This window comes from Camellia sinensis, chromosome 14, assembly GCF_055761805.1.
Source record: "Camellia sinensis isolate YWXY chromosome 14, ASM5576180v1, whole genome shotgun sequence".
NCBI classification, from domain to species: Eukaryota; Viridiplantae; Streptophyta; class Magnoliopsida; order Ericales; family Theaceae; genus Camellia; species Camellia sinensis.
In genome coordinates this window covers 56,194,798-56,204,747 of record NC_138974.1, presented here as the reverse complement: position 1 = coordinate 56,204,747, position 9,950 = coordinate 56,194,798, and positions in this window count along the sequence as shown.

Sequence of the window (9,950 nt, the reverse complement as noted above, 5' to 3'; positions counted from 1 at the left end):
CCAGAAACTCATAATGGACATACCACGTACGGAATGCCGTCTTAGGAATATCCTCCTCCCTGACCCTCAACTGGTGGTAACCTGATCTCAAGTCTATCTTAGAGAAACAACGGGAACCCTTCAACTGGTCGAACAAATCATCTATACGGGGCATAGGGTACTAATTCTTAACCGTAGCCCGATTCAACTTTCGGTAGTCGATACACAATCTCAAGGCACCATCTTTCTTTTTAGCAAAGAGGGCCGGTGCTCCCCACAGTGAAACACTAGGGCGAACAAAACCCTCATCTAGCAATTCCTGGAGCTGAATCTTCAACTCACTCAACTCGGCTGGGGCAAAACGATAAGGTGCCATAGAAATCGGCGCTGTGCCGGGCACTAAATCAATAGAGAACTCTATCTCTCGGTGAGGTGGCAAACTAACGAGATCCTCGGGAAAAACATCTGAATACTCACAAGCCACCCTTGGCAATACAATCTGGGTCTCATCACACTCACCACTCATAAAGCTAGCAAGTAGACCACTAAGCTTATTTCGCCCTCGCGGCTCATACATCGGTGGCAACACACTACCAACCCGATCCCCCAAGAAATGGAAACACTCCTCGCTCAAGGTACAAACCGTGACCCTCTGGCGATAGCAATCAATAACAGCCTAGTATGACGATAGCCAGTCCATACCCAAAATAACATCAAAACCCTTCATGGGCATGACAACAAAAGGAAAAGGAAGCCTATGATCGGCGACCTCTATATCACAACCTCTAACACCTTGTTTCAAGATCAACTCACCACCAACAGGCGATACTACACAGATAGGAGATGCTAACTGTGCCAACTCCAATTCCAAAACAGATGCAAATACAACAGACACAAAAGAATGAGATGCACCCGTATCAATCAATACACTAGCAACCGAGTTACAAAACAGAAAGGTACCTCTCACTACTGATGGAGCCGGTACTAGGTCCTGCATGGTAACAGCATACACGCGCCCTGTAGGCCCCTGATCTACCTGCTCACCTCTAGGAGCAAAAGACTGCTGTACTGACTGGGATGACGAAGCTCCCAGATTGGCCCTCGAGGCCTGCACAGACTTAGCTGGCTAATAACTCTGCGTCTACCTAGAACCAGATGCTCTTGAAGTAGCACTCAACTGTGGGCAATACCTCTTCAGGTGCCCAGGCTGACCACACTGATAACAAGACAAAGGCTGGTCCCTGTAGACGCGCCCGCGTGGGGCCCTCGCTACAGTTCGAACTCAATTTGTGTCACGGTTCTTAATCTGAACCAAAGAGTCCAAATCCGGCAAATCGTTTTGAGAAACAGATTTTTGAAAAAAAGTGCCAAACATGGACAGCTTTGCCAGATACAGAGTCGCCACCTAAATATTTTTTAAGGGGGAATTTAGGAAACCCTGACTCGGTGCCAAAGGCCACGTGTCTGTCATTACCAAAGTTGCCTCGGCTCGGGAACTTGGGTACGATTGGGGAAGGTCAGCTATGAGCACCCCCTCTCGCCCGATCCGAAGATCGGACTCTACTAACCGTGATATCCGTTTTTGAAAACGTTATGTGTTCTTATCCTGATTATTAGCCTAGAACTACTACGTTATGCGCACAACAAGCAAGTATAGACTAGATTGCCTAATTTGGGAATAAGCATTGCATATCCGTTTATTTTGAAGAACACTTTGGAGTTTGCTACTCGCAAGTAGGCTAAAATACAGATTTCAACGAGTTTTTCCAACTCAGACAATCCAACCTTCACCCACAGGCATTCAAACAGTTTATCACATAAGCATCTAGCCACATGGTAAGCATGCTGTCATGATAGCATTCACACGCATGCGATATGCTAAATACTCCGAGCCAAAACAAAAAAAAAAACTAGTTAGTAATCATATGCATGATCCTAGTTCATGTTAAGATGGCTAATGCAACACATGCAAGATGCAACTAAGATAGGCTCGGCTAATCTATAATGACATGTGAAATGCTACAACTAACATGTATTCAGTTTGGAATTGAAATACAAATGCAGTTAGAATGATACGCCGAGCCCGGTGCATGCAAGACAAATGTATGAATGCACGCATGCATAGCATAAGGTATGCTAATTTAAATATACCCTAGTCTACCATCATAAGCGGGTAAATAAAAGGGAAGAAAGACGTGGGGCTGCAAGACATACACACACTCGCGCACACTTATTACACAATTGCGCTCACTCGGAGGGTCCAAATAAATATTACAGTCCGAATAATAAACACATTAATTATTACAGAATTTCTAATTAATTAACAGAATGAATGCAAAAAGAAAAGGTGGCCACAGCCCCCGCCTCGGGATGCGCGAATGATGCATGCTCGAACCCGTCTCGCCCAGAAAGTCCGTACCATACCACTGCTGCCTCTGTTTACACTGCCCTGCTTCTCTGAAAATTGCCAAAGTTCTGGGACAAGTCCCCTGAACACTGTGGAACACCATCGGCTGGAGGAAATGTCCACCGGCCATTGAAAATATCCATCGGCTGCTGATGAAGTCATCGGCCATTCATCAATGGCCGGTCGGCACTCTATACTGCCGGTCGGCCAAAAATCCCTGCAGAATCTGGTTTTTGACAGCAACAAGGACAGACAGTGTATGGCATGGAATTTCAAGCAAGTGTATGCATAACTACTCTCCCAGTCATGTAACGGACTCAAGGGAGTATGGCCCTTGACCCTCGGGCTATCGATTGTGCATTTGATGCATGATAGCCTAAGGAGCCAAGGTTGCAATTCAATGTAAAATGCATGCAACACACAAATGAGGACCAAGATCCTATCATGCCAAAGTCAAGGGCCTCGGTGACCGAGGGTTGAGGTGTGTTTTGTCACTCGAAGTACAAACACCCCTCATTCCTCAAGTTTGGTTTGACACCTAAACCAAACAATGTAATGCATGTATGCACTTGTGATTCAAGTTATGCAACATGAGGCTAGGATGCAAAACATGTCAAACATGATGCAACCTATCATGTTAAGTATGCAAAGTGCTAATCATATGAGATGTAAATGTAATGCAAACATGGACAAATATGCCCTAAGGCTAGCATGGGACAACATGTAATGAGCCAAATAAGCAACAAGCATATGATAAGCATGTAATGGTGGACTTAAACCATAAATGGCAGACGTCAACCTTGCCATAAATAGAGGCCAAAAATGGTGTACAAGAGCACAAATGATGCATGCAAGTGTGCCCACGTCAAGGTCTATCACCTAAGCATGAAAGGGGGTAACTCTAAGCATACTTGAAGGCGATATAAATGGAAACTAAACCAACATGCTAAGCTCTGAAAATGAATAGAGGATAATGCCAAATCAAACAAAACATGCAAGTAAGGCATGCAACAATGACCAACACTTGAAGCCAATAAAGGGGGTCAAACCAAAGCTATGTCAACCAAACCTTAAAGGACCAAAATGAACTAAAACAGTCCCAAGGGACTCCAAAACAGGACTAAAGCATGCATAGATCATGGTCAAAACATGCCAAGGAATGAGTCCAAAACAAGGGCATTGAAGGCCACCAAAAGGGAGCATCACTCAATACCTATCCCAAGCAAACATGGCATGAATTCTTCAATGCAAAACAGAGTTCTAGTATACAAAAGGGTCCTCAAAACCCACTGATATGGCAGCCCAAGTGACTTAAACATACAAGCATGCACAATGCCCATTTCAAGGCACAAAACTACCACACCTCAAGACATAAAAGGATGATAAATGCTGTCATACAAGCATGATATAGGGACTGAAATAGCATAAGAAGTGACTCCAAATCATTTAAACAACCTAACCAAAGCATGCTAATGACTCATTCGCTCAAGGCCAAAATTCTAGAATGCAAAAGAGCTATGCAAAACACGATGAACACGACAAAAACAGTGGCCAACAGACCTAAAGCATGACAAATCATGACCAAAAGCTTCAATAAGCTAAGCCAAATCATGAAGATATACTAGGCTAAACACATGGCACATTTCTAGGCAAGATAAGGAATTACAAAGAAAGTACAAGATGCATGCTAAGGGCTACAAATCCGACCAAAGATAGAGATATAATATGACTAATAGGCACCCAAAAACCTCTGAGATGGGACCAACAACAACCAAGCATGCATGTTTCCCTTTAAGCCAAAACAAGGATAAAAGAGAGACAAAAGGGGAGAGGGGTGTCCTTCCCCTATGTAAGACCTCAAACCATCTTCTTCACCACTGAAAATCCACTGGATTTCAGTGGTGAAAAGAGTAATACAACAAAGGTCAACAAAGCTTAAAGAAAAGGCACCAAAAGGGGCCAAAAGAGGCCTAGGAGGGGGAGTTCGACCCCCAATGCCAAAACACCCTTAATGAAAGATGTTAAGCACGAAAATATAAGACTTTTTCATGTTATACCCAAAGCCTAAATCAGCATGCAAGACAGGTAGAAAACTAGTGCAAGATTGGGAAAACTAAAGCAAATGTCTCACCTTTGAAGAAACCTTGAAAAACAGAGGATCCAGCCACTCTCTGTTGATCAAAATCAGTCCAAAACCTTAACAAACAACCCTCAATGCCTCTCAATCTCGGAGCAAGGTGTAATGGTGTGTGTTTTAGTGCAAAAGTAAGGCCAAAATGCACTTTTAGGCTTCCAAACACACCCTAAGGATTAGAGAGAGGGAGATATAGAGAGAGAGGGAGATATAGAGAGAGAGGATGATATATCAGATATATAGATAAAGAAGCTCTGGTTTTTTGATTCAAAAGCTCTAACCTCTACAATGGAAGAAGAAAGGTGCTTAAATAGGCAAAGAGCCATGACTTAAGCTTCTCAAGGAAGCTAAATGAAAGGGGCAAAGGGTGCAAAGGAGTCTTGGCTTCTTGGAGAAGCTAATATAGCTGGCCAAGCTTCCCCAAGAAGCTTGGCCAAAGGGTTCAAGCTTCTAGAAGGAAAGGGGGTTCAAAGGCTCACACCAGCCAAAAACTGCACGGGAAGGAGTGATGGTGCATTCCAGCTGGCACAACTGGCATGCACCATGCCTCAAGGGTACAAAGGAGTCACACTGGCCAGCAAAAGAGGTCGCCGGCAGAATAAAGTGCCGGCCGGCCAAATATAGTGCCGACCGGCCATTGGTTTTAAGAAACCATGGCCGGTGGCACCCATAAACAGTCGGTGATGCTAGGTGAAGGCCGGTGGAATGTGGGGATGGCCAAAAGCCATTCCCTGCCTCTCAAGGCAAAAACACAAGTGTTTGGTGCAAAACCAGACACCGAAAAGTCGAGTCGAGAGATCTTGAGGCGAGGCGCGCAGCCGAGACCTCCGGGAACTCGGGATGAACACAAGCACGGATGATCACCGAGTGTTCCAACAGTGACGTCCAGGACTTGAGGACGGTCAAAAATGGGGTGTCTACAGTTGCCCCTCTTTGATAGAACTCGGAAGTCATAACAATGACGGGAGTAAATGTCAAAGCCCAGAGACGACCCATTTTTGACAAGGCCGAAGACTTAGACAGACATGCAAGACAAGCAGGATATGTGCCCGAAGGCAGGGGCAAAATGCAAGACAATGCACAAAGCCGAACATAACTTATGATCATGCAAAGAAAGATGTAATGAAGCATACATGCGACAGTTTTAAGCTGGCATACACCAAACTATACTACAATGCAGAAAGGAAGTAAGAGAATTATGCAATTCTCGATACGTCTCACTCGGAGGATACAATACCTGTGCGGCTCGTCTGGTTACACCAACCGCAAATGAACCGTACATACAATATCGTGCCTGCAAAGAAAACAAACTTAACAGGTACAATATCGTTAGCAACATGCATAATAGTGTACTTGAAAATGCGTGACAACGCGAAGCAAGTGGGAAGCATAACAATGCTGTGAAGGCACAGATATGTAAGTGGAACACGCGGTCTACGCAGGCAACGAAATTGATCATGAGCATGCGGTCTACGCAAGTAATGAAATTGAGCATAAGAACGCGGTCTACGCAAGTAGAACAGGCGGTCTACGCAAGTAAAATATGCGGTCTACGCGAGTAAAACATGCGATCTACGCAAGCAAAACATGCGGTCTACGCAGGTAAAACGTGCGGTCTACGCAAGCAAGGCATGCGGTCTACGCAAGGAAAACATGCGATCTACGCAAGCAAAACATGCGGTCTACGCAAGCAAAACATACGGTCTACGCAAAGGGAAACATGCGGTCCACGCAGGGAAAACATGCGGTCTACGCAAGGAAAACATTCGATCTACGCAAAGGGAAACATGCGGTCTACGCAAGCAAAACATGCGGTCTACGCAAAGGAAAACATGCGGTCTACGCAAGCAAAACATGCGGTCTACGCAAGGAAAACATGCGGTCTACGCAAAGGGAAACATGCGGTCTATGCAAGGAAAACATGCGGTCTACGCAAAGGAAAACATGCGGTCTACGCAAGGAAAACATGCAGTCTACGCAAGCAAAACATGCGGTCTACGCAAGCAAAACATGTGGTCTACGCAAAGGGAAACATGCGGTCTACGCAAGGAAAACATGCGGTCTACGCAAAGGAAAACATACGGTCTACGCAAGTAATGAAATTGATTACAAACATACGGTCTACGCAAGTAAGACATGCGGTCTACGCAAGTAGTGTGATTAATTATAAACATGCGGTCTACGCAAGCAAAACATGCGGTCTACGCAAGTAATGAAATTGAACAAACATGCGGTCTACGCAAGTAATGAAATTGAACAATCATGCGGTCTACGCAAGCAAAACATGCGGTCTACGCAAGTAATGAAGTTGATTGCAAACATGTAAAATGCAATAGATGCGCAAAACCGCGCGATGCGTTTCAGACAACGCGAGCGCACAAGACAGTGCGATTGATATGCGATACGCATGGGGCAACTTTTGAGTTTTGTAAAAGCCAAAAGGATACGAAAAGGATACACCTTGCATGAATTCGAGTGCCACGCACAGAAGACACGACCTGAGGTCACAACGGAGGCCGGTTGAGTGTCGAAGATGCACTTTCTTGTACTTCTTTGAGCTATGAAGACCCAAAACTACAAATCTGACCCAAACAAGGATGCAGGAGGCTCACCGGCCGGAAGAGGAGGCCACCGGCTGTCCATCGGCCATTAATACATTCCACCGGCCAAATATTTGGCCGATCGGCCAAAAATGTAGCCGACCGGCCAAAAATGCCTGAATCGGGGCAGATTCGACTTTTCACCTCGGGTCTTTTAAAATAGGGTTCCAAACCCTATTTTACACATCTTCCTTAGCCGAAAATCCTCTCCCTCTCTTTCTAGAGTGTTCTCCTCCTTCGATTCTCCCATTTTCGTGCGTTCTAGCCCCCGTTTCGTCGTTTGATTCGCGTATATCTTCGCGTTTCGAACATTTTCATCCGAATATTTCTTCATTTCGGTGCTTCCTTTGCCATTTCCACCTTTTGGGGTTTATTCCCCTCGAGTTTCTCTCGACTTGCGTGCCTTTTCCACTTCCCGGCTTCTCGGGCCACTTTTCACCCTCTCGGGTTGACTTTCCGATTGACTTTCTACATTTTCGCCCAGTTTTCCCTTTTTCGACTATTTTCTCACCATTTTTGACATGACCGACGATATTCCACAGGACGGGACTCCCTTGGATCACGAGATGGATCCCGGGGTTGAGCTCCTCCCGTTGAGCGTCCGCCCGTTCAACCCGGCGACCTACCGGCCGACGATTCATGAGCTACCTCCTGACGGACTTCGCCAGTTTCGGAGTTTCGACAGAGCGATGCCACCAGAGCTCCTCCTGCGTGAGCATACATCTCACTTATCCTTCGGCGCTTCTGAGGTAACATTCCTTTCTCTGTTTTATTTTTCGCAATGTAGAATATAAAAACTGCCATAGCTGATTACATTCTTTAACTGCTTGACTCAGATACACTAACACACTGTGCACTGTAGTTGAACGCAACCATACTGGCAACTGATATCTGTTTGAGGCTGACATGTGCACACACTGTAGTTTAGTGCAATCACACCAATGCCCGATATCTGTTTGAATCTGAAAAACTTGCACACGTGCTATATTTGTACTGAACCACACAAACACGCTGACACATCACACGTTGTAGTTCACTATAAGCACACCAGCACCCGGGATCTGTTTGAATCTGAGAAACTTGCACGCATGCTATATTTGTACTGAATTCTGAATGCCCTTCAAAACTAATATATTTAGTATTGCCTCGCAATTATTTGTTTGAAAACAGGGAGATTCTCATACCGTCCGCGGGTATGGGAACATTGCCACTCGGGACTGGTATGCTGAGCTTCCCGACACGATTCGCCACATTGTGGACCAGGCGGGCTTCGGCACTTTCTGCAGGGGATTATCCAGACTCACCGCGAGCAGGCCTCTCCTTGCTGCTCTAGTGGAGAGGTGGTGGGACACCACTGACTCGTTCCATCTATCTGCGACGGGAGACATGACGATGACTCCCTATGATTTCTTGATGCTCACAGGCATCGGGGTAGGGGGTGATCCGATCCCCTTCAACACTGATATGGACGAGTGGACTGCCGCTCAGATCCATCTGCTTGGCGAAGTGCCACCTCTCGCCCGTCCAGGCTTTGTTCGTTACTCCTGGTTCGAGGTGCAGTTCAGGGTCCAGCCCGTGTTGGTGAAGGAGGCGCAGATGACTCAGGAGGCCATGGAGAGATATGCGCGCGGCTTTCTCATGTTCCTGCTGGGGACGACCATTGTCGCCGACCGGGCGAACACCGTGCCCCTCTGCCTGCTTAGTGCACTGGTGGATGTCAGGCAGATCCTGCACTATGATTGGGGTGGCGCCGCTCTGGCCACACTCTACGGGTATATGAGCTCAGCTTCCCGTGGCAGCGGACAGTTGCTCGGGGGCTACTGGCGTGCTTGGGAGGTACGTTTCTTTCCCGCTTTTCATTTCTGCTTTTCTATCTTCTGTACTCTGTACTGTATTCTGTATTGCACACACTGTAGTCTGCTTGTCACTAACTGTATACTGCACACACGGCACACACATACACTCTGCTTTACACTGTCTGTACACTGCTCACACTGTACACTATACACAATACACTGCACAACACACGACTCTGCCATTTCTGCTTTATTTTGTATTTTACTTTATCTGATAGTCATATTGATGTTTTCTCTGCAGTTGTGGGTCTATGCCTACTTTTCCAGGCTTGCACCCGTGCCAGACACGGAGACCCCCCTCGTCGTCCCGTTCTCGCGACGCTTCGACGGGAGATGCGTGCGGAGGCCACGAGAGACATTTAACTTCTTTCGCCGCTACTTCGACACTATCACCCCTGCCGAGGTATGTTTTATTTCAGAATTTATCTAAGCTTTGCTTTTCACTGCATATTTCAATAACGATAGATAACAAACTGTGTGTCACTTTCAGATCACTTGGCAGCCTTGGGCTCCATTGCCGGCGATGATTCGGGACTGATTTGCCGGTGTTAAGGAGACCTCGCGTTTCCGGATCTTACTGGAGAGCCCGATCTGTCGGGCTTGGTACCTGGGTGAGCGTTTCCTACGCCAGACCCTAGGGTTACCAGAGCAGATAGTCCCGGTTCACCCTCCTGAGGACATGAGGGAGACCGAGAGACTCACTACCGAGCAGATGGCCGATTATACCATCAGCTAGGAGGCGACCCGCTTCAGAGGCGTCGGCGACTACATTGGAGTTTGCTACTCGCAAGTAGGCTAAAATACAGATTTCAACGAGTTTTTCCAACTTAGACAATCCAACCTTCACCCACAGGCATTCAAACAGTTTATCACATAAGCATCTAGCCACATGGTAAGCATGCTGTCATGATAGCATTCACACGCATGCGATATGCTAAATACTCCGAGCCAAAACAAAAAAAAACTAGTTAGTA